This window comes from Orcinus orca, chromosome 18 (genome assembly GCF_937001465.1).
Source record: "Orcinus orca chromosome 18, mOrcOrc1.1, whole genome shotgun sequence".
NCBI classification, from domain to species: Eukaryota; Metazoa; Chordata; class Mammalia; order Artiodactyla; family Delphinidae; genus Orcinus; species Orcinus orca.
The window spans coordinates 4,829,369-4,856,121 of NC_064576.1; the positions used below are offsets into that span (position 1 = coordinate 4,829,369).

Here is a 26,753-nt window from a genome sequence, read left to right on the forward strand (position 1 = left end):
GAGCCTGTGCGCCATTTCTTTAAGTCCTAGTTACAACGTTAGAGGTGAGAAGACCAATAATATTTATGGGAGAAGCATTGCTTTTCTTATGTCATAAGAAGTTAGGAGGTGGATGGGAGATTAGAAGGGAATTAGACTTCCCAGGAGAAGTAAACTAATTTGCAACAATAAAAGGGAATGTGTAGCTCTCCCTCTGCCTAGACTAGCATGCACCTCACCGAGCCACGGCCTTGCTTCTGGCTCTGCTCCCTCGCAGGCAAAATGGGCGTAATAATGTCAATCATTCCTTATTCTTTTACGGAGTGTTATGAAAAAATACAAATTATTCAACAACTGCAAAGGAGTTTAGGATTCACAATGGAGTATCCCCTTGGGGTTATCAATGAGAGTGAGGCCACCATCCCACAGAGATGCATCAGGTCCAGTGCGGCAGCTCCTGGAAGCATATACACCTTGAACGGAAGTCTAGGCTAAATCATCTTGTTTTCCACTCAGAAAAGGGAGAATGTTCTCCCATAATCAGCCCTCCCTCCTCCAACCTCAGCTTTCTAGACCTGGGTGGAATAGAGCCTTTCTGTACATGTAGGCTAAGACAGGGGTGTAATTGGAAGAGGGAGGATAAAGAAGCATTTTGTATGATTACACTTCACATCTATGACTCTACTATATGTCTTCAGAGTTGATCTTTCCACTTTTACTGCGTCATCTGCTCTGATGATAAGCAATTGTTTCAGTTCCCGTGTACAACACAATTAATTGCACACTGTGTTGAGGATTCCGAGTGTGCGTGAGCTCTCGAAGGATCCTCATCTTTATTCTGCTGGGCTAGGCAAATTCTGAGGGGTATTTTCACCCGGGTCATCTCAGGGGCCCCACTTTAAGAGGGAAAGATCAATGAGAGAAGCAGCCATAAGAAGAAACATTTTATTGAGCCCGCGTGTAGGGACTCATGGCAACTTTCAATGAGGAAGTGTAGGATTAGAAAGATGACAAAGTTTTAAAAAATTCATCTTGGTTATTGTTTGAAGGCCTCCATTTACTATATATATATATATATATATTTTTTTTTTTTTTTTTGGCTGTTTTGGGCCTTCATTGCTGCACACGGGCTTTCTCTAGTTGTGGCGAGCGGGGGCTACTCTTCGTTGTGGTTCACGGGCTTCTCATTGCCGTGGCTTCTGCACAGGCTCCAGGCACGTGGGCTTCAGTAGTTGCAGCACCCAGGCTCAGTAGTTGCAACACATGGGCCTCAGAGCGCGCAGGCTTCAGTAGTTGCGGCTCGCGGGCTCAGTAGCTGTGGCTCACAGGCTCTAGAGCGCAGGCTCAGTAGTTGTGGCATGTGGGTTTAGTTGCTCCATGGCATGTGGGATCTTCCCGGACCAGGGCTTGAACCCGTGTCCCCTGCATTGGCAGGTGGATTCTTAACCACTGTGCCACCAGAGAAGTCCTCCATTTACTACTGAGAATGACTCATCATTCTTTCTGAAGGCCTTGAGTCTACCAGGTCTAAATAATATGAATTTACTATTTGGACCTTCATCAGCACACCTCTCAGAGTCTCATTAGCATTTACAACCATGAGATGAATGTAATTCATTTTTTTTCACAAGAAAGAGTGTATAATTTGAAGGTTTGTTTTGCTACTAAAATAATTATCTACCAATTACTGGGGGGGGGGTGGGCATGGGGTGGGGGAGGAAGGAAAAGATGAACGTGCTTTCTGTTTAGGGTTAATTATCTTACCAGAAGTCACCCTCCACTGGCCCAAAGTGCCCCTGTCAACGTGAATTTGTACACCAGGACATGACATGCCTGTCTCCATCTGGTGCTGCACCCATTGCACAGTGCCGGAAAGCCACATACCAAAGAACGGGCTCTTTTTAAAAATTACCTTCTTTAAAGAAAATAGTTAATACCGGAAATGTAGAGTCTTCCATTATGCCCAGAGGAGTGTCAAAAGTACTGTTTATCCCATATCTATTGTTTTCATCATGTAATTTCTAAAAAGTAGAACCTATGGGCAATTATTGTCTGCAGATTATTTTCATACGTTAAGATTTCATTTCTCTGACAATGGGCATTTTTTCGGAAGTCATCGAAGGCACATAGGTGAGGGCTCTCCCTCCACAGCTCTGACCGGCCGGCCCAGCTGTTATCTTTTAAGTCTCTGTCTTTTTAAAAACTTCATTTGAACTGTAATGGAAATACCATAAACTGTGTATATGTAAAGCATATAGATCGATAAACTTTCACTTACGTATGCACCCATAAGACTATCACTGAAATCAGGATAATCAGCATATATACAGAACCCCCCAAATGTCCTCATGGCCTTTTATCATCCTCACTACTGGCCCACCCTGTGCTGGTTAATTTTATGTATCAATTTCTCTGGGCCACAGCGCTCAGATACTTGATCAAACATCATTCTGGTTATTTCTGTGAAGGTGCTTTTTGGATGAGGAACATTTAAATCGGTAGATGTGAGTAAAGCAGATTGCCCACTCTAGTGGGGGTGGGCCTCATCCAATCAGTTGACTGCCTGGAGAGAAAAAGAATGAGATCCTCCAAGAGGACAGGAATTCTGCTGGCAGATGGCCTTTGGACTTGAGCTGCAACATCAACGGACCCCTCCGGATGTGGCGAGCCAACTCCTTAAAATAAATCTACCGCTAGCTCTATCTGTACACATCCTGTTGGTCCATTTCTCTGAAGAACCCTGACTCCTATAATACACTCCCCAATCCCTCACCAGCCCCATCCCACTCCCTACCCTAGTCCCAGGCAAACACTGATCTGCTTTTTGTCACGATAGATTAGATTGGATTTTAAAGAAATGTATACAAATGAAAATTTACAGTATTGAGTTCATCAGTGTTGTGGCATAGTAATAATTCATCTTTTTATTGCTGAGTCATGTAACATAGTATATGCTGTATATGCCACAATATTTTTATCCATTCACTTGTTGCTGGAAGTTGGAGCAGTTTCCAGCTTTCACAAAAAGACTCCTGTGAACATCTGTGTATAAGTGTTTGTATGGAAATATACTTTCATTACTCTTGGGTAAAGACCTGGGGGTAGAATGGCTGTGGGGTCATATGGTAGGTGTATGTTGCTAATAGGCTTTTAACTCTGTGCTGTTCTCTATTATAGAATAGAGAGACCAGGAGCCCAATTTATCATTCTCCTATAAATCCTAGTTATGAACTATGATTTATTTCATTCTTGGAGTTTAGCTCAACTTTTTGAATGACTGTTTACAGGTGTGTCTTTGAAAGCCTAATGGAAATAAATCTCAACTCTCAAGTTCTAAAAAAAACCTCATTATAGTTAAAAAGAGGATTGCTTTACATTCCTTACATTTAACTATAGTCAATGAAGAATAGAATTCAAATTCAATAAAGAATTACAAGCTTTTTGTAGGTGTCAAACATTTAAAATATATGCCTCAGTCTAAAAACCAAGTCTAGTTATTTCTTCCTATTACTGAGTAGTCTGTAGTTCAATGTAGGACTTGGTTGAACCAACCAAACCAGTATTTATTGAGAAAAATGCTAGGCTTTACCATTAAAACAGAGTTGCGTGAACATGCAGCAAATTACTTGGAAGCTGACAATTAGGTAGACTTGTTGAATAACTAAATTATATCAAACTGTTTGCCTTTCTGCTTTTCTTAGATTCATTCGGATTTTTTTGCCTTCCTCAGTATCAGGGGAGTTTGTCACCAAGCAAGGTTTTCACGATCTGATCTGTAAGCTTATCTTTCAGAATCTTCCTTGTTGGCGAATGTAGTGACTCAGAAGGCAAAGCATATTAAGTTCTGGGACACAAAGGGAAACAGTATTTGAAGTGGTGTTATCATTGCTCTGTAAGTGAATTCCTGGCTTATCCCTAGCATCAGAAAGATAATTTAAAAATACATAAAATAAAGCCAATCAGTTATTGAGCCCTAAGGCACCATCAGATAGGAATCATAATAAATCAGGCTGATGGCCTTCAAACAGCCCCCGATTTTCCTTACTAATCAAATGAGATCAGAACTCAGCCATCACTGCAGGAGAAAAGCCAAATTTAATTAGCTTATCCCATGGTGTCATTTAGTAAATCAAAAGCCTTTGAAAGGCCAATGAATCTTGCCCTTATCATCTCATTATCTTCCATCACTAACGAGGTATCATCAACCAGCCCCACAGAAAGAGTTATTTTAGTGTCAGGCAATAGCTTGCTATAGCTAGTGACACTTTCCACTTTAGAAATGGTAGTGTGTGGAAAAGTCTACTCTCTTGCTTCCAGTTCTGTTGTAATCCTTTGCCTTCTCCATGACTGTGATGGAAATGATATTTTCCCTCCCTTATTTAATAAATGTTAATAAGTAATGATGCCATAAAAGTCATCAATGTTGGTATCTACTCCAAGCATAGTCTTTTAAGTAGAACCTGACTACTGATTATTGTATTATCCTCTCAGTAATACTTATTGAGCCCTACTATGTGTCAGGCATTCCATGAGGCACTCATAACATTAATATCCCTTCCTAAAGGGCTAGTTCACTCTTTGATATTTACTTTGGCAACAGGCACGAGCTCCATTAAAATGATGCATGGATAACTCTATTTTTAGTTTTTTGAGGAACCTCCATACGGTTCTCCATAGTGTCTGTATCAATTTACATCCACATGATCCAGCAATCCCACTCCTGGGCATGTATCTGGAGACAACCATAATTCAAAAACATACTTGCACCCCAATGTTCATTGCAGCACTATGTACAATAGCCAAGACATGGAAGCAACGTAAGTGTCCATCAACAGATGAATGGCTAAAGAAGATGTGGTAGATACATACAATGGAATATTACTCAGCCATAAGAAGAATGAAATCATGCCATTTGCAGCAACATGGATGGACCTAGAGATTATCATACTGAGTGAAGTAAGTCAGACAGAGAAAGACAAATATCATATGATATCACTTATATGTAGAATCTGAAAAAAAAAGTTACAAATGAACTTATTTACAAAACAGAAAGAGACTCACAGACATAGAAAACAAACTTACGGTTACCAAAGGGGAAAGGGGGGGAGGGATAAATTAGGAGTTTGGGATTAAAATATACATACTACTGTATATAAAATATATAACCAACAAGGACTTACTGTATAGCACAGGGAACTATACTCAATACTTTATAACAACCTATAAGGAAGAGAAAATGAAAAACAATATATATACATATATAAGTGAGTCACTTTGCTCTACATTTGAAACTTACACAACTTTGTAAATCAACTATATTTCAATAAAAATTAAAATAAAATAAAATCACGCATTGAACACATTGTACTTGAGTATCTACTCTGCATGCTTAGGATTTACTGGGATGAGACATAAGACAATGGGGAACTTTCAAGGTAGCCTCAGAAGTGTTGGATTATAGCTGACTGGCTGAGTAAACTGTCAGTAAGATGGGGATTCACAGGAGGGAGAGCCAGACTGCTGGGGCCAGAGACATAGCTGCTGGACAGACGAGTCGGCCCTTGAATGGCTGCCAGTGTATTAGGAGGAGAGGACCCTTTAGGGGAAGTTAGCACTAGAGCAAAGGCACAGATGCAGGAATGTGTATGGGGGCTTTTAGAGAACAGCAAGGTTACAGTAGCAAGTGTATCAGGGCTGTGGTCCCCAGACATTTTTTGGCCACAGACCCCTTTAAGCATACCATGATATGGTGATGGTAATAATAACAATGCTATATTAATGCTAGCAGTAATATAAATGATAACACGCACATAATTTCAATGTGCCTTCAATGTTTTTCACATAAGTGGTTTTTACTAATTTAAACTTCACAGCCCCATGAGGTCTCACGATCAAGCTCTCCCCTTACTAGATGACAAAACTGAAGTGTGAACAGTTCAAAGGTCACGCAGTCAGAAATATGTGACCTGGAATCTGGGCTCAACACCACCCTGCCTATCCAAGCAATAGGCTCTTTTTCTAGAATAAGGAGCATTCTGTATTTCTACACAATTTCAGAGGGTTCATGGACTTCACAGATCCCCACGACCTTGGTCCCTGGGTTGAACAGTTTTGATCTATGGGGTGGCTGGTGGAAATGTTGGATTCACATTGATAAATAACCCAAATGCCACCATTAGGAGCTCTCTGCAGGAAACCAGAAACACTGAACATTCCTAACCTGGAAATGATGTGGAAAAGCAGTTTACTTTAAAAAGCACAGAAAGACAGTAACAGGTGTGAACTGATTAGCGCACCTGAGGAGCTGTGTCAGGCACTTTCAGGTATTATGTTATTTAATCCTCCCAACAACATTGTCTTCTTATGTAACCCTCCTTCCCATCTTTTTTCTTACAGGTAAGGAACCTGGTCACCTGAGACTGTAATTTTCCCAAGGTCAGTGCTGCCGCAGAGTTTGCTCCTTTCCACCCCCTCCCCAGCTAACGTAGAACCTGTGCCTCTCACCAGCCCTGAGCATCCTTCTCCCAGTTTCTGTGAACTGTCTGCTAATGGCTCACATCGGCCACCTTCAGAGACTGGTCTTGGCCAATGTGTTCACTGCCCAACTAACAGCCAGAAATTCCCTCGAAAACCACCACCAGCTCAAGGCCAAGGACTGGTGTGGAAGTGAGGCAGGCTGGGACCCGGGACCCTTTGCTGCAGTGCTGCAATGCTTGCACCTGGACAAACGTCTCCTTGAGCTACAAAATACAAAGAAACTGTACGGGACTAAAAATAACTGCTAGCGTTCCCAGTTGGGGCAAATTTTGTACAAAAGATACAAAGAGACCAAAAAACCCAACTGCCACTTTTGAAGAGCCCGGAGCAAAAGCAGGGTACTGCGCATGTCCCCTGCACTCAACACCAACATCACCTAAGCCACCCCTCCGGCCTGACCCCTGGACACACCCCTACCCTCACCCCATGTAAGGAACAAGCTCGCCCTCCTTCAGGGAGTGAGCAAGAAAGGAAAATGATTACTTGTTTTCGCTCCCCCCCCGCCACCGCCGCTGCAGCAGGGGCCCCAATAAAGTCCTGCCTGAATTTCTTGTTTGGGTTCTAGTCAATTACTATTGATTGGGGAAGGCGAAGAACTCTGGTCGGTATCAGAACGACCAACGCCCAGGACTTAGTCTCCGGTCTGCACACACCCTCCAGAGCTCCCGCAGAACCCTGCAGAGTCTGGGTCCTCATGTCAAATCCCACCTTTGCCCAGCTTCGCCCCTTCTCTGTCCTGCTTTCCTGGCTCCATGGAGTACTTCCTAATAAATTACTCTCACTCACATCATTGGCTCAGGCTCTGCTCTTGGGAGAACCCAGACTTAGCTGGTCATACCAGCATTAAGACTAAAAGGACACCGAGCCTGGGTCTGATCTGTCTTTGCTCTCTACCTTACATCCCAATAGCCAACAGCTAGAGAATTGTAAAGAAAAGCATCTAGAAATGAATTATTTATATACAGCTTCATTTTGGCAAACTAATTCTATGGACTCTTACAAGTGGGAAATGTATTAAATAAAAATATTGGAAGGGAAAACTAACAGCAAGAATTATTGTGTATTATTTTTAATATGATTTCTAATGACCTGATTTTCAGGTGTGTGGTTTACAGATATGGAGCTTAATAGACCATTACTAAGACAGGTTGCATGAACTTGCAAAAGCTTCTAATACTAGCCTAAAGGTAAGAACTCGAGTCAACGTCAATGATGAATGACAGCAACTCTAAAGGGAATATGATAAGAAATTGTACCAATAATGCACAATCAAAACTCCCCAGCAGTCATCTCTGGAGTTTTGAAGGTGTACCTCTTCTTGTCCCACCCCTGATTCATGGATGGAAAGGTCCTCATCTTTGTCACATTTGGTAACGACATGTGGAAGCCATGGAGTTCCATCGTGTCAGTGATCAATGAACTGTGGTCACCGCAGATATAAGAAGTGTAGCCACTGGTGGCAATAACATGAAAAAGCAGGAAATATACAGTTCATTTCCAGGGGTGTATGTCTATGGATTACGGTTCTGCGTGTTTTTCTTTAAGAAAAAAAAATACTTAACTTGGATTAAAGTTCTGTAAGACACAGCACTTGATGAAATCAAGCATGTTGATCATCATAATTTAATACGTAGCCGGTTTTTCCTTCGATAAATCATGGATATGAGTATACATATTTTTTTCTCTAGAGTGCTCACTGAGACAAAGATATTCAGATTTTGGAAGAGATATTTTTCTTTCCCTTAGGAAAACCTCTACTCGACATGACTTTTAAAAAAACATTACCATTTGTCTCGAGAAAAGTTAGTTCCCTTAAGCGAACAGGAAAAAAATAAACAGGACTCTTGCCCCAAGTAGCACTTTTCACAGGTTTATATCAAAATATTTTATAGCCTTTTAAATTAAGGATTGTATTCCTCCATTAGACACATATATGGTGTTTTTCTCCCACAAGAAGAATTCTGTGAAATGGAAAGAATCGCAAAGCAGAGAATCCCCAGAAGTGGGTCTGAATGAAGTGTTTGGACGAAGAGACCCCAGATAAAGCCGCATCCTTTTCCCAGGAAGGAAGTTTTTCTTTCCTATCACGGGCCCGTGCTCTGCCGTGAGCTTGTAGGACATGATCTGAAATAGCGTGCCTTTGGCCATAATACACAGGACTTTTCACACAAACAATCAGATGGTGAATCCCAGTTGGGAAAAAGAACAATCTTCTTGAAACATAAACATCACCAAAAATATGAAGAAAGCTGTAAGAAAAGTAGTTGCCTTTGAGAACATCCTTTTTTTTGGGTTTGTTTTTGGTTTTTTAAAGGAAGCAGTGAGTCTTCTACCAAAACCACCTCTGGCTTTCATGAAGCTGCTATCTGTAACTCAGTTGTTTCTTTTCAACGTATTAAACATGACAGGTTTCATCTTTTGGTTTTCTGGAGTTGATTTGACCAGAATCTCTGAAAACGTACTTGTGGGAACTTCTGTCAAGTGCCTGAATGACAGTGTGAAAAAATGTTTGGAGAAGGAGAAAAATCAGTGCATATGGGGCTGAATGACAACTCCTTAAGGGAAACCTAAAAAAGGAGATTTCTAGCCAAAATGTTTAATTACTGCCTCTTCAAGACAGGCCAAGCCATCTGTTGGCTGGGATCTTGTCCCCACCTTTGGGGGGTGCTTGGTGATTGGCTGGCCATGTGTGAGAGAGCCATCTCCAACTGACATCTGTCATCTGTCAACTCCCCAACTGTAATGATGGGCAAAGTTGCTATCGGCTGTCAATGGGCCATATGGAATGACGAGTAAACGAACAGACCACATCCCAGACGCAGGGTGTTTCACAGGCAAACCAACCACTCACCAGCCCCTCCGGCTCCGAATGGAACCATAGGGTTTCGTTCTGCAAGAGGACATGAGGGAAGTGGGGTCATGGTTACACATTAGAAGCTATCTCATCTTAAATCTTTACTGGAAAATTGGGAGATTGGGATTGACATATACACACCACTGCATATAAAATAGATAACGAATAAGGACCTACTGGACAGCACGGGGAACTCTACTCAATACTCTGTAATGACCTATAGGGAAATAGAATCTGAAAAAAAGTGGATACACATCTATGTATAACTGATGCATTTTGCTGAATCAGCAGAAACGAACACAACATTGTGAATCAACTATACTCCAATAAAAATTAAAACAAAATAAAATTTAAACTTAAAAAAATCTTTACTGGAAAGGTGAATGGAATACATAAGTAAATAAGCCTGAAAATAAGTCCATCAATGAACTCATAAATGTGTATAGGTTAGGGTGGAACTATAATCAGTCTACACACAGAGATCTGCTAACATGACAAACATTGGCCCCAGGAGTACAGGGTCAATAGGAAAAAGTCTGTCTTTAGTGGTCAGTTTGAAAACTAAGAAAACATCCATGAACAAGGCTTGAATACCATCTCTCTCTGTTTTGGGAAACTTCATACAGACAAGCAAATCGCCGAGGGAGAATGTTTTGGTCTAAATATATATAAAGTTCACTTGAATGCTTGGCCAGCAAGGCTGAGATCTTAATGTCATGTTCCCATGGCATGACACATCCTCAGCAGCCTTTTACATGTGTTCTCTGTTACCCTACGATTTATTCAAAAGGCTTATTACAGGGAGTTACCTACCTTCAAGCACTATCTCACAGGCTTTAAAGTGTGGAATGAATTCATATTACCTAAATCAAGTCAGAACTTGAAAATAGTCATTTCTGGAACTAGAGACAAGAGCAGGTGGGTGGTAGCATCTTTTTATAACTGAGGAATCAATTTGCAACCCCAAGTTTTTCAACTCCATTTAGTTGTGGACATTAAAGAATTTTGATCAGTGGTTCTCAACTCCAGCTACTCATTGGACCAACTAAATAAAAATGGTAGGAAATAGGACCCAGCTATAAATATATTTTTAAATGTTATCTATCATTCAAATGTACGGTTGAGAAGCATTGTTTGTAAATTCAGTTCAGCTGAAATTTGAGCCGAACCTGATGAAGCTTGGAGGGCGTTACGGGACCCAGAGCCACCGCAAGCCGGCTGAGGGCTGAAGCAGATTGGCTTGGTCATGCAACCAGGAGCCAATGTGCCTGGAGTGAACCAGGGACCCTGGGGCTCGACAAGGTCCAGGCTTTCTCCAGCACTTTCTGTGCACATCTGTTTCGTACAAATTGCTTTCTGCACAAACATCTTGTCAGCACTCCAGCCTTATCTATCAGGACCAAAGCTCATCCCCGAACCCCCTCCTGACTTCCAATTCCTCTGCTGTATAGAATGGATCCCCTGGAATCATAATGATGTCTCCTGTCCAGACTTGACCATCCTCATGGCAAATATGACGTGAGAATTAAGGTAAGAATTATTATCACCATATTGAAGACAGAAAGAAAGCTTGAAGAGGTCCAATCATTTGCTTGTGTAATTGCAGTGCGAGATTTCATCCCAGGCTTGTCTGACTCCAAAGTCTACCTTTCCCCTTTTAGCCACTAATGGGAAGCTCTGTCTCCTCAAATTTGGATCCAACTTCTTGATCCAACTTCTCTTGAGAGGGGCCAGTTCTGCCGCCCTGGCCGCACTCAGCTCCAGCCACTGCCCTTGGCCCCCTCCTTCCTACTGGATGATGCTCCTGGATCCCATCCCATCACCAGCTGAGTTATAACAGGGGCCAAATCTACATGCCATCTTCCCTTCTTATCACCACTGACCAATCCAGGCTCCTCTGACCTTTTCACAGCTTGGATTCTCCTTTTCATGATTGTAAGAACATTTCGCTGTAGGTTGATCTTCAAATGCTTTAGGTTTGATCAATAAAATAAAAAGAGCCTAATAAATGAGTGTCTTCTCCCTTACCTTTGCAGCAAGATTTTCTTAGTGTATCTTGATGAATTTCATTAAAAATTTTTGAGATTTATTTTCCTTAAAATAAGAGGAGAAATAATTTTGGATTAAACATTAATAATAATAGTAATTATATTTACTCAGAAGAAATACAATTCTAAATTCAAAGTAAATAGGGCAACTTGATTTTTGATTTTAAAAAAGTGAAAAAACTAAATAGCACAATAGGCTGAAAAACCACTTCATCTCTCTCATTAGCTCTGAGCTCTTTCTGGAATTGGGTTACAATATCATTAATAAAAGCATTAAAATATCTTCGGTACTTTTAATACACTAATTTGCTTAAAATGATATGTTACATTTTTGTTTTAAAAGTGTTACATACTAGTGCTATAAAATTTGGAAAAGTAGAGAAAAGAATAATCATGAGAAAAGCACTGTTAATATTTTTAAATATTACATTTCATTTAAAAATTTATTGAAAAAAAGAAACAAAACTGAAAAACTTGCTAAACTTAGAATAAAAGTTTCTCCTCAACAGTATATATAAATTCTTAAAGATCCCGATAAAGTTTAACATTTTTCAAAACCTTTAGAAAGTGGGTCATTATATAAAAAGTGATAAATCACTCTCTAGAAAAGAAAATCCCGGTAAAGTAATTATGGTTGTGGCTATCATAAATCCACAATGATTATACCTGAATTGAGAACGTCTGTCAGCCTTCTCTTTTCCTATGAATTACCTGAACAGTGTTTGACTTTGTTATTTCAAAAGGCACTGTTCTTTAAACTCCATCAACTCCTAAAAAATTATGTCAAAATTTCATTTGGGGAGCATGATTTATTTTCATCTTGTTTTTTCTTTAAACCTCACTTTGTAATTGCCTTTCTTTTTTCTTGACAGGAAAGATAGTCACTCATTTTGTATGACACTATCTACTTTCTTCTTAAAGACATTTTCATGTAGCCCTCGGACTTCATGTTCTAATTTGGAACGATTATTTCTACACCAGCAGTAAAGGAGTCGTTCTGAGATTTACCTTTCTTTTCCAGGGACACGTTAGTTCCACCTTAAAACTCATATCCTCTTCTTTCTCCAATTTCTTTTTGGATTTGTAACCTGAATTTATGCTTTTTAATTGTTTATAGTTTTTTTTTAAACGTGCCTGACCAGATAAACTTGCTGAGCCTTTTTTGGTTGGAAAGCACCTAATTCTGCCCGCATGCTTGAATGCTAATGTGGTTTCCCTCATACCATTGTTACTCCATTGTTGTTAAACATTAGATTGTGCTCATGAGAAGTCTAGTGTTTGTTTAATACTTGCTCCTATTTTTTTAAAAGGAAGTTTAGTATCTTTCTCTGAGGAGTTCTGAAAGTGCTCACCAGTCAATACTTATATGTGAGTTGTTTATCTACCTTTCAGAAATTCTTCCAAGTTTTCGTTTGCTAATAATCACTTCCTTTTCACTGTCAGTTCTGTTTCTTTTATTATTAATAGTAAGTAATGTGGTCAGTGCCCCAATCTGAACTAGCATTTCATATTTGTTCCTTCATTTGGTGCTAACTACTTTAGCAAACACAAATATTGGTAAGACCACCTTCAACCATAAGGAAATAAAACATGCAAACAAATAATCGCAATATAAGGCTTTTAGGGCACATTTCATTAAATGTCTTGTACTGAAATTCTTAAGTGATAGGACATCTGGAGTGAGAAAAATCTCTTCCAGTTGTAATAATCAAGAAAGACTCCATGAGGAAAATAGAGCATTTGCATAGAATAAGCAGGAGTTGAAACAGTAGAAAAGAAAGAATCTAGTCTGGACAGCCAGGAAGGGAGGAAGAGAAAGAGACTGGAGGGTGAGGGGGAGTAGATAAGGAACAGTGCAGTAGGTGTTCTTGGGGCAGAGACTAGACTGACTCAGCTGGAAAGGAAACTCTTGTGTCAGGAATTGACCAGATGTGTTAATTGCGAGGAGAGTCTCACTTACTCACCAAAGGCCTGAGCAGCTGTGATGAAAGGGTCAGCAAGCCAAGCACAGGGGAATCAGGCTGAACTTGGTCTCCGTGCAAAGCCTCTGGGGAATTCAGCGGAGTAAATGAAATTTAATAAACGTGGACAAGTTTCTAAAGTGACACACATTTATATAACTATATATATATTAAAATTATAGATATGGGTGGGGTGTGAAAGGAGAGATTTTCTTGGGAAAAGAGTGGGTTAGGGATTGAAGCTAGAATGCGGGTGGCATTGAACGTGAGGCTCTAAAGACATTGGACCTGAATCAGTAGGAAACAGATGCCATTGAAGGCTTTTGTGCCTGGGAAAGATGATAGAAAACATGTTTAATGAATCTACATCTGATGGTGGTTTATGGACTATAACAAAGAGGAAAAAATAACAATTAAAAAATAATTTAAAAAGCCACCAAGTGAATGAGAGCTCTCTTAGGGGCGTCCCTTTGAGGAACTGAAAGTGAATGAAGAAGAAAGGAAGCAGTAACTGCAAAGGTAGGTCAGCAAGATGGGCAGGTACTGGCACCTGAGAGTAAGGCAGCAGGGGTGGGGGAGGAGGGCATCGGAGGGAGTGCAGTGTACGAAAACTGAGATTTTTAATCCTAGAACTGGAGAATAATGATGGTTCTATTTCTAAAAAAGAAAACTCAAAATACATCACGATGGGGAGGAAATCACAGAGGTTCTGCACATGACAGGTCTACTCAAGTCCTATTTCTGCCTCTGCTATGGAAACTTCACTGAGGCTCTACCATCTCTGGGTCTCATTTTCCCCATCTATAAAATGTGTTTGCAGTAGGGTATATATATATACATATATATTTTAAATGTTCAGATTAAAATTCTATAATTTTACTTAGTTTACACATTGGTGTTGGTGTCCTTTCTTCAGGAACTCTATCCCATATATTCATAAGCAACACATAAGTGCTACTTCATGGGCAATGATGCTAATCTTCTACCTGCACATCTTACCTTAGGAAGGGTTATTTTTTAAAACATGGTAAGAAGCAGAGAATAGTGGAATAATACTATAAATTATTTGAGAACCAAGGAAAGGTTATTTAAAAATATATATATGTCCCTTGTATTCCCCTTCAAATTACAGAGCAGGAGATCAAGTCAAAGAATTTTAATGTGGATTTCAGTTCTCTATATAAATCGTCCTGTCATCTTGGCACCGCAGCTGCGTTTCCTCATATTAGCTGGAGAAGATCATGAATAAATTTGCAGCAGACTGCACATGGGATTACGTGTACATGAAATAATTCTTATTGGCAATGGCTTTTACAATTCACTGCACAGAAAATCTAACATGAGGGCACACAATTTCATTTCTCACACTAGAGGGGAAACTGAGAGCCACAAACACAGATGTTGAAGAGTCTCTGCTCCCCTGATCAATATAGCTTCTCTGCAGACCTGTTGTGATCTAACACCAGAAGTGCACAGCAATGTTGGCCATGATCTTTCAGTGAAGTCCCTTGAATCTCAGATAAAATCATAGTACTTCAATCTGGTAATCAAGGTCTGCCACTCTCTGACTCTAATTCAAGCCTCATCCCTAGTTTGGAATGTTGCTGTACAAGAATGATGAACACGTGATGCCTGTGTTGACCACTGTCCCATGCCCACGGAAGGCACCATCACTTGGTTGTGGCATTTTTTTTTTCACACTATGTAGTAACATATCTTCTGAAACCTTCTCAGTACCATGTTCCAGGAAGTGACTTGGACAACTGATCAGAGTGGGCATCAGGTTTAAATACATCTGCTGTTCTTGGTGGCTTCTTTCTCCCCTTACTTTCCAATCCTTGTGGCTAAGACCCCTGAACTTCCATGTCTAGTTCAGACTTATCCCAGGGTCTGAGGTCAACTTTCCCAGTAGGAATAAATGTTTAGGGAACCTCGGGCTAGTATTTAATTTAATTTAATTTAATTAATTAATTAATTTATTATTTTTTTCAGGCTTATCCCAGGGTCTGAGGTCAACTTTCCCAGTAGGAATAAATGTTTAGGGAACCTCGGGCTAGTATTTTATTTAATTTTATTTATTTATTTATTTATTCATTTATTATTTTTTTCAGGCTTATCCCAGGGTCTGAGGTCAACTTTCCCAGTAGGAATAAATGTTTAGGGAACCTCGGGCTAGTATTTTATTTAATTTTATTTATTTATTTATTTATTCATTTATTATTTTTTTCAGGCTTATTCCAGGTTCTGAGGTCAACTTTCCCAGTAGGAATAAATGTTTAGGGAACCTCGGGCTAGTATTTTACTTAATTTTATTTTATTTATTTATTTATTTATTATTTTTTTCAGGCTTATCCCAGGGTCTGAGGTCAACTTTCCCAGTAGGAATAAATGTTTAGGGAACCTCAGGCTAGTATTTAATTTAATTTAATTTAATTTATTTATTATTTTTTTCAGCCTTATCCCAGGGTCTGAGGTCAACTTTCCCAGTAGGAATAAATGTTTAGGGAACCTCGGGCTGGTATCTTAGAGGCCCAGAAACAAGCCGTCCTCTTTGCTGGCACCACTCCGATCTTACGTCTTAGTCCTATTCACTGGGCTTTTGACTTATTCTTTGGGCTCCTTAGTACACGACACCATATCTGAGTTTATACCTTGGTCACTTGCTGAGGATACATCTTTTCTTTCGGATTTGGGTGTTCCCTTTCTCTTAACAGGCTCTTCAGATGCCAGAGTCCTTTCCCTTTGTGCCAACTGCTTGCACAGCTGCCTACTTCCTGGAATCCTAGTTTTCCCAGTCTCGGCTTCTTCCGGGACTCATACTTTTGGCCAACCTTGGACGTGGGCATCACCTCCTGCCAAACTACCTGACACTCCACCTGGCAGTTCAAGTCTCTCTGTGAAAATTGGATAATACTTAACACTTGTGTGGTATTTCTCAATTGGCAAAATGTTCTCTCTTCCCACGGATTATATCACACTGTACCTCACTGAGCCCAATTTTAATACAATTCTACACGAACCTTCATTTCAGTCAAATTGACCTCTGAGTGTGTTTGATGATTTCTCCCTCCTCTGTAGACTTCCTCAGAACATTCTCCCAATCCTAAATATCCTCCCCAGTCCTCCACAAATACTCAGCTCAGAGCTACCCTAAAGCTTCTCAGCTGCTTGAAATTTGCTTCTTAGATCCAGTACCACAATTAGTTTCATGGCTTAATAATGCCTGGGATTTTGTCTCACAAAATCATAATTTCCCAGGTTTTGGGGGCATACCGAAGGCCAAGTAGTTCAAATACCACCCTGGTGTGATATATGACCTTCTCCACAGTCTCCACCAAGTGTATACCCAGTCCATACTTGAGCATGCCAGCGACAAGGAACTTGCTACCTCTTACATCTTTGTAAATATTTAACCATCAAATAATCTACTTCTCAGTTACCTTATACTTACTTTCAGAGCCCTAACTTTATCCATGGTGAAACATACCTAAATATCCAATAACAGCACCACAAAATGATAGTGCCTTAAATGTTTAAGACAAGTCTTAACGTGTTCACCAGTCTCCAGGCTTAATACTCCAAGACTTCAGTTATTTCTAATATTATAAAGTTTCTAGTTACCTCATAATTCCAGACCTGCCTCATATAACTCTTTTTTTTTTTTTGTCTTCAGAGAGACTGAATGCAGATCGGTTCCATTTTTCACTGTGTTTTCCACAGTGATCATCCTCCTTGCTTGGGATGAAGGAGATACATATTGTAGAGTTGTTGATTAAAAATGACTAATGAGGATTTATAAATCATAGGCTAGTGTAGTATGTGTTCTATATGTGCATGTTCTATAGGAAGATTGTTTAAATGAGACTTATGGCTGCACTTAGCCCGCCTGAATCTAGTGCACCAAGACTTTTGAAAAATATTAGTGCCTTTATATAAAACATAAGGATGGGCAACTTATCACCCACTTGTTCTTGTCCTTCGTTTATTTACAACTGTTTTATGGGTGCTTAATCCATGTCTGGAACTATTCTAGATGCTGTGGATACAGGGATGAACAAGGCAGGTAAGTTCCCTACAATCCTGAGGCCACAAACAGGAGAAAACACGTGGTCTGGATGGTAGCAGGTTACCTGTGCCTGACATATGTCCTTCCAGAGTTCCTGTTAAGATATACAGACACACAGAAATGCAAAATAGATAGGCCACATATGATAGATAAAGTGTGAGTGAGAAAGCAGAGGTCAGTCAAGGCCGAATTTCCACTGACTGTACTTCTGGTGAGTGAAGATGGATTAAGAATCACATGATTGATGAATGTGACCAACGTTCTGGCCTTTGAACAAAACAGAACACATAACCTGGATAAATTTTTTGGCTTTTCTATTAACTATAATGGTAAATAATATTATTTTATAATAAGAAGATATTGAGCCCTAGTTATATAGCAATAAACCTGAGTTTTAAATGTTTCACGTATGAAATGTCTCACATAAAACTCAGTATAGCTGATGTTATGGAGGCATGTTCAACAGCAGAAACCAATATTCTGTGGTCTGGTTTATTTTTTTAACAATAAAAACTACTACAACTATACTACTTATAAAACATTATACTAACAAATGTAACCTATCAGGTTCCCAATTTAGCCATTAATAGTTTGGCTTAATAGAATAATACTGAAAGAGGCAAAATCGAAGACATTCAGGTAAGAAAGGCAAAAACGATCTTGCTGTTTTTCTCAGTCTTCAAAGTAGCCTCATTGGGAGGTAGGTTAATTTGGAAGGTTATCCACTTCCGTGTCCACGTTGTGTGGATAGAGAATGATTCTCATGGTTGGTGTTGAGATATTTCTTGTTGCCAGTGGAGAACAGGCCTGGGCCAGGACAGAGGGCTCACGTAGAGGATTCCTGGGGAGCTTCGTCCTTACCTTTCAGAAGAGGGGAAGCACGGGCTGCAGTCTTCTCAGGAGGTGACTAGAGTGATGTTGTAGTCTAATGGTCTGTGCTTCCCTCGTTGGGGCCACCTGCCTCTTTGGTCAGATTCAACTCAGTGTTGGTTTCTGAGACTCGGCCCCTCTTGGTGCCTTGGTCATTGGCTTTTTTTAATTTTTTATTTTTTTTATTTATGCGTGGGCCTCTCACTGTTGTGGTCTCTCCCGTTGCGGAGCACAGGCTCCGGGCGCGCAGGCTCAGTGGCCATGGCTCATGGCATGTGGGATCTTCCCGGACCGGGGCAGGAACCCGTGTCCCCTGCATCAGCAGGCGGACTCCCAGCCACTGCGCCACCAGGGAAGCCCTGGTCATTGGCTTTTGCATGCTGAGTCAACTATTCCCAGTTACAGTTCCTCCTTCTGGGACAGCCCCCGCTCCTGGGCCAATTCTCCAGCGCTCAGATAGCTTCCTTTGACAATGTCTTCTTTCTTGTCGGCACTTTCCCTTAAGGCTTTTCCCTCCCCCATGTCTGGGACCACCTGCTGGCCTCTCCTTGATAGTTTCACCAGGCCTGCTTTTCCCCACAGAGCTTGTTGTTGTAAAGGAATGTCCTCTTCTAGAGAAAAGAGTCGACCCAAGGGGAGATTTTGAAAACGGGTGGACCTGGTTTCTTGGTTGCCAAGAGACTAGCTCCTCTACTACAAGTTAGCAAATAGGAACCTGGAAGGCTCCCTCCTGCAAAGGGTGGCTGGTTCTCCACCAGGAAGAATGAAGAACGGTCCCTGCTCCCTCATGCCTTCCTGTGTCCCAGAGGACTTTCATGTGAAGAAGAGAAACTTGTCAATGATGTTTGTTCCTAAAAACAAACTGTTTAAATATGAATGCAAACCACTTTTTGTACAATTTTAATATAAACAGTCTTTTCCAGGAATGCTACTATACGTCAACTGAGGGAGGGTTTCTTTCCCCCGAACTTTCCCAGGAATTATTCATCATTTTAGAAAATCCCATGATGCTGTCCGTGGCATTTACATCACCACCAGGAAGCATCTAAATCAGTCTGCATTTCTATCTACCACAGTCATGGAGTGTCTACACATAGGGGAACGGATCTGACTAATATTTTTTACAGTAGTGTGCCTGAGTTGAGCCTTAGGTATTTGAATCTTCAGTTGGATTAGTTTAATCTTTTGCTCTTCTCGGGGCAAAAGATTGTTTTTATTTTTTTAATGGTAATCTCTATCTTTGAGCTTCTATGATGTCCAGGCATCAAACTATATTCCATATATTATCTCATTTAATCCCCACCCTACAGTAAACCCAGTGGTAGGTAGCTTCATCTTCATTTTAGTGAAGAGTTCATTGAGCCTGTACCTTAAATGGTGATCAGTGGTCAAGACTAAAGCCAAGTTCTTCTGACTCAAAGGCCCTGTCTTTCTACCACACAAACTCCTCCCTTTTCAAGGTGTAGCATCTCGATCCAAACAGATGTCTGCTTGGCAAAATTTCTTGCAGAAGCACACAGTGAAATGACATATTTTGAGCACCATGAGAGCAACATTTGGAAGCAGAATCCATGAGAGCACTGTAGCAACCCCCCTGAGAAAGTCCTCTGCTTAGTGATGACGCTGTCACGTGACTACATGCATCTCAAGTGACATTTCCCACCTCATCGAATGGTCACAAGGCCACAGTTGGGCCAGGCCAGAGGGGATCTCTGTGGAAAGTCTCATGGGACCCAAAAGACTCACCTCCTTTATTTAGGAGGAATTTAATTAGTTAAATTCTTCTCCTCAAAATAAGAGGTGCTTATTATTTGAGGAAGAAAAATTAGAATCGTATCATTATAATTAGTGGTTCAGAGAACTCCAAACCTCTCATTAGGATCACAAAAAATTTCCCATTTAAATATTCTGTTTCATCTTTATTTTTTCCAGGATGGTAAAAGGATTCACAAAGTAAAGCTTTAGTACACTTTGATAGTATTAATATTGAGAAGTGGAAAAATTAGACCAGAAACCTTCCACTTCTCCAAAAGCCGATATGAAGTGACAGGAAAGAACAGGAAGTTGTAACCTGCACTGTCGCCAACGCAGAGCATGGGTTTCATTCAGCCACAAATCCCACTCTGTATGCAAATGGAATGTTTGCTAAAGTTTGTGCCAAATTTATCTTTTTTTTTTTAAAACATTTTCTCTACCCTTTTTGGCTATCAGTTTTTAAAAAAGAATATTTTAATCATCAATGATTTAAAATCTATGCTTGTATTTGATTCATAACCTTACTCTGGCATTGCCATGTGTTGGGTATTCAGATGACTAACTAGTTTGCAAAACTATTAGATCATTTATACAAATTTGATTTTAATTCAGTACTGGTTAATGGGCCATAAAAATAAAGGGTGAGCCAACAACAAAACGAATACGGTTTATTGCCTGAAAGAATGCCTGGGGACTGCGGTTGCTTGATAAGTTAATAATAGCAAAGCATTAACTTCCCCCAAGCCTTTGTCATCTGTGAAAGTGAGATCATGTAATACCCGTTAATAAAAGCACACTTTAAATATATAATTTAAAGAGAAAAAATATAGAATGCAGGGAAATTGGGTGATTTCCTGCTTGAACAATGAATCTGAAGTTCAGGTGTGCGTCTATCACATGCAGAACACTCCTCTCACCAGCGTCCTGCTGGGGCATTCACTCCATTTCCATCTTATAGAAAAATACTGGCTGGAGATGGATTTTTGGTCAGACGTATTGGCCATAAAATATAAGAAAGGACAATAAGAGCTTTTCCATGTTTTAAGGACACTATATGCACACTTGCAATGAAACTAGTTTAATTTTCTGTTTTACATCAACAGGATTTTCCCGAGTATGCCCGCAAAATGTAGCTCAATGTGATCGACTCAAAACTCCTACTGAACTGACCTCGGTGTTTCTGGTGGAGACCAAACTACTGGGGGGGATGAGGGTGCCTCCTCTTCCTCTAAAATAGATAAAACGAAAAGTTTTGTTTTGAGAAGCAGAACATTTTAGAATAAGTGGAGAAACAAAATAAATGATACTACTGTTTCAGTTTTCCTAGCAACATTATTTAAGTAGCATTTGATGGAGACCAGAGGCAAAGAATACTGTGGCTAAATGTGAAATTTGGAAATTAGGAACTGAGGGGGTGGGTCCTGGAAGGGGAAATTTCTACATCATCAGCCATGATTTAGAGCAGGAGGTACACCCCAGGAGGCAGAGCCGGGCTAAGCAAGAAATGCAAAGGCAGTGTCAATTATCTCCTTGGGAGAGAAGAAGAAAGGGTGAATGAAAAAGAACATAGAAAAATCTATAAGAGGAGTCAGTTGGTTGTACCAACAACATAGGTAGAAATGGACATGGCAGGCTAGCCGGTAGTTTGATTTCAGCATCAGCTTTGGTAATAAACATACTTCATTAACATATGTGTCCACTCACCGTCCATTGAAACCAGAGAGTTGAAAAGATCTTTAAGAATGTGTTTGCTGAAAACTGTTTACACTGTGTTGAAAATGCCCTCCAGTCGGGGCAAATCAAATTAGAGTATGGAACACAACTTCTGACCTCCTTGAAAAGTTTTCATTGTCCTTTCTTTGCTAAAATAAAAGTATTATATGCCAAGAATGGAAAGTCTAAATAGTTCGGTTTCTAAGTTTATTTAAAAGTTGTTTCTATAGAGGCTAGCCTCTATTTGAACTTCCTAGGCACAGATTTGCTGCTCTAGATAAAATTGAACGGCCTGCACTCATTTTTTTTCTGAAACTGATGTAGATTTTTAAAGTGGAAAAAAGAATATGAGGGATCCATCAGGTACCGAAGCAACTGCTGTTTTTGAGATGGAAATTAAGATGCAGGTCAAAACTTTGAAGAGAAAGGTCATATAGAAATGGACAGGAAGAGCAACCAGATGCCAGGTATTCTTCTTAAAATGTTCTTAGAAAATTGCCCTTAAATTGGGTTCAGGTAGAAAAAATGAAGACACGTGAGTCAGTACTGATATTTCATCTATGTGAGACTATGATATTTCAGAAGTTTTAACATTTCATACCAACACAAATAAGTGAAACCGTTTAGATAAACATAATTTATTTTATTTTATTTTATTTTATTTTACGTGGCTGGGCCACAGTTCCAATATATTTGGTGGAACATTATTTTGGATGTTTCTGTGGTGTTTTTACGATGAGATTAACATTTAACATTGTACTTTTAAAAATACATTTTAAATTAATTAATTTATTTTTTAAATTTAATAATTTTGGCTGTGTTGGGTCTTGTTGCTGCATGTGGACTTTCTCTAGTTGCGGCGAGCAGGGGCTACTCTTTGTTGTGGTGCTCGGGCTTCTCATTGCAGTGGCTTCTCTTGTTGCAGAGCATGGGCTCTAGGTGCATGCAGGCTTCAGTAGTTGCAGAATGTGGGCTCAGTAGTTGTGGTTCTGGGCTCACGAACACGGGCTTAGTTGCTCCATGGCATGTGGGATCTTTCCGAACCAGGGCTTGAACCCGTGTCCCCTGCATTGGCAGGCAGATTCTTAACCACTGTGCCACCAGGGAAGTCCCAAGATAAACATAATCTTTGATAAAAAATGATTGAATGGAATGCAGCTAAGCTGCCTGTCCTCAGGAACTGTACTTTCTACAACTTTGCCTGAGCTCCAGTGAGGGAGGCCTGGGGCTGTCCCGTTTTGCTGACTTTCACAAAAAAAATAGCCATGTGGCTGACAGGGTCGTAGTGCTTTGGCTGGCTGAGTGTCAGGCCTGAGTCTCTGAGGTGGGAGAGCCGAGTTCAGGATATTGGACCACCAGAGACCTCCCAGCCCCATGTAATATCAATCAGCTAGAGCTCTCCCAGAGATCTCCATCTCAATGTTAAGACCCAGCTCCACTCAATGACCAGCAAGCTACAGTGCTGGACACCCTATGCCAAACAACTAGCAAAGCAGGAACACAACCCCACCCATTAGCAGAGAGACTGCCTAAAATCATAATAAGTTCACAGACACCCCAAAATACACAGCTGGATGCGGTCCTGCCCACCAGAAAGACAAGACCCAGCCTCATCCACCAGAACGCAGGCACCAGGCCCCTCCACCAGGAAGTCTACACAACCCACTGAACCAACTTTATCCACTGGGGGCAAACGCCAAAAACAATGGTAACTACAAACCAGCAGCCTGAGACAAGGAGACCCCAAACACAGTTAAGTTAAGCAAAATGAGAAGACAGAGAACTATGCAGCAGATGAAGGAGAAATGTAAAAGCCTACCAGACCAAACAAATGCAAAAGAAATAGGCAGTCTACCTGAAAAAGAATTCAGAGTAATGATAGAAACGATGATCCAAAATCTTGGAAATAGAATGGAGAAAATACAAGAAACATTTAACAAAGACCTAGAAGAAGTAAAGAGCAAACAAACAATGATGAACAACACAATAAATGAAATTTAAAATTCTCTAGAAGGAACCAATAGCAGAATAACTGAGGCAGAAGAACGGATAAGTGACCTGGATGCTAAAATAGTGCAAATAACTACCACAGAGCAGAATAAAGAAAAAGAATGAAAAGAATTGAGGACAGTCTCAGAGACCTCTGGGATAACATTAATAGCACCAACATTTGAATTATAGGGGTCCCAGAAGAAGAAGAGAAAAAGAAAGGAACTGAGAAAATATTTGAAGAGATTATAGTTGAAAACTTCCCTAATATAGGAAAGGAAAGAGTCAATCAAGCCCATGAAGTACAGAGAGTCCCATAGAGGATAAATCCAAGGAGAAACATGCCAAGACACATATTAATCAAACTATCAAAAATTAAATACAAAGAAAAAATATTAAAAGCAGCAAGGGAAAACCAACAAATAACATACAAGGCAATCCCCATAAAGTTAACAGCTGATCTTTCAGCAGAAACTCTGAAAGCCAGAAAGGACTGGCAGGACATATTTAAAGTGATGAAAGGGAAAAAACTACAACCAAAATTACTCTACCCAGCAAGGATCTCATTCACATTCAACGGTGAAATTAAAACCTTTACAGACAAGAAAAGCTAAGAGAATTCAGCACCACCAAACCAGCTTTACAACAAACGCTAAAGGAACTTCTCTAGGCAGGAAATACAAGAGAAGGAAAAGACCTACAAAAACAAACCCAAAACAATTAAGAAAATGGTAATAGGAATATACATATCGATAATTACCTTAAATGTAAATGGATGAAATGTTCCAACCAAAAGACATTGACTGGCTGGCTGAATGGATACAAAAACAAGACCTGTATATAGGCTGTCTACAAGAGACCCACTTCAAACCTAGGGACACATACAGACTGAAAATGAGGGGATGGAAAAAGATATTCTAAGCAAATGGAAATCAAAAGAAAGCTGGAGTAGCAATTCTCATATCAGACAAAATAGACTTTAAAATAAAGACTATTACAAGAGACAAAGAAGCACACTACATAATGATCAAGGGGTCAATCCAAGAAGAAGATATAACAATTGTAAATATTTATGCACCCAACATAGGAGCACCTCAATACATAAGGCAAATGCTAACAGCCATAAAAGGGGAAATCGACAGTAACACAGTCATAGTAGGGAACTTTAACACCCCACTTTCACCAATGGACAGATCATCCCAAATGAAAATAGATAAGGAAACACAAGCTTTAAATGATACATTAATCAAGATGGACTTAATTGATATTTATAGGACATTCCATGCAAAAACAACAGAATACACTTTCTTCTCAAGTGCTCATGGAACATTCTCCAGGATAGATCATATCTTGGGTCACAAATCAAGCCTTGGTAAATTTAAGAAAATTGAAATCGTATCAAGTATCTTTTCCAATCACAACACTATGAGACTAGATATCAATTACAGGGAAAAATCTGGAAAAAATACAAACACATGGAGGCTAAACAATACACTACTGAAAAACCAAGAGATCACTGAAGAAATCAAAGAGGAAATCAAAAAATATCTAGAAACACATGACAATGAAAACAAGATGACCCAAAACCTATGGGATGCAGCAAAAGCAGTTCTAAGCGGGAAGTTTATAGCAATACAAGCCTACCTCAAGACACAAGAAAAATCTCACATAAACAACCTAAACTTACACCTAAAGCAATTAGAGAAAGAATAACAAAAAAACCTCAAAGTTAGCAGAAGGAAATAAATCATAAAGATCACATTAGAAATAAATGAAAAAAAATGAAGGAAACAATAGCAAAGATCAATAAAACTAAAAGCTGGTTCTTTGAGAAGATAAACAAAATTGATAAACCATTAGCCAGACTCATCAAGAAAAATGGGAAAATAAATCAACAGAATTAAAAATGAAAAGGAAGAGAGATTGGGTCAAGATGGCAGAGTAGAAGGACATGCCCTCACTCCCTCTTTCAAGAACACCAGAATCATAACTAACTGCTGAGCAATCATTGACAGGAAGACACTGGAACTCACCAAAAAGGATACCCCACATCCAGAGACAAAGGAGAAGCCACAGTAAGATGGTAGGAGGGGCGTAATCACAATAAAATCAAATTCCGTAACTGCTGGGTGGGTGACTCAGAAACTGGAGAACACTTATACCACAGAAGTCTACCCACTGGAGTGAAGGTTCTGAGCCCCATGCCAGGCTTCCGAACCTGGAGGTCCAGCAACGGGAGGAGGAATTCCTAGAGAATCAGACTTTGAAGGCTAGTGGGAATTGATTGCAGGACTTCAACAGGACTGGGGGAAACAGAGATTCCACTCTTGGAGGGCACACACAAAGTAGTGTGAGCATTGGGATCAAGGGGAAGGAGCAGTGATGCCATAGGATACTGAACCAGACCTACCTGCTAGTGTTGGAGGGTCTCCTGCAGAGGCAGGGAGTGGCTGTGCCTTACCATGAGGACAGGATACTGGCAGAAGAAGTTCTGGGAAGTACTCCTTGGCATGAGCCTTCCCAGATTCCACCTTTAGCCCCACCAAAGAGCCCGGGTAGGCTCCAGTGTTGGGCCACCTCAGGCCAAACAACCAACAGGGAGGGCACCCAGCCCCACCCATCAGCAGACAAGTGGATTAAAGTTTTATTGAGCTCTGCCCATCAGAGCAACAGCCTGCTCTACCCACCACCAGTCCCTCCCATCAGGAAACTTCCACAAGCCTCTTAGATAGCCTCATCCACCAGAGGGCAGACAGCAGAAGCAAGAAGAACTACAATCCTGAAGCCTGTGGAACAAAAACCACATTCACAGAAAAACAGACAAGATGAAAAGGCAGAGGGCTATGTACCAGATGAAGGAACAAGATAAAACCCCAGAAAAACAACTAAATGAAGTGGAGATAGGCAACCTTCCAGAAAAAGAATTCAGAATAATGATAGTGAAGATGATCCAGGACCTCGGAAAAAGAATGGAGGCAAAG

The 26,753-nt window shown here is 40.2% G+C and overlaps 1 long non-coding RNA gene across 1 annotated transcript in view; it reads right to left on the reverse strand.

Annotated features, from left to right (window-relative positions):
- LOC117202780 (uncharacterized) overlaps positions 1-26,753 on the reverse strand; it is a 431,485-nt gene that overhangs the window by 13,985 nt on the left and 390,747 nt on the right. Inside the window, exons 10-11 of the long non-coding RNA XR_007473247.1 lie at positions 21,241-21,298; positions 13,383-13,465 (exon numbers count right to left, since the gene is read on the reverse strand). This is a non-coding gene — a long non-coding RNA (uncharacterized LOC117202780). The remainder of the gene's footprint in view (positions 1-13,382; positions 13,466-21,240; positions 21,299-26,753) is intronic.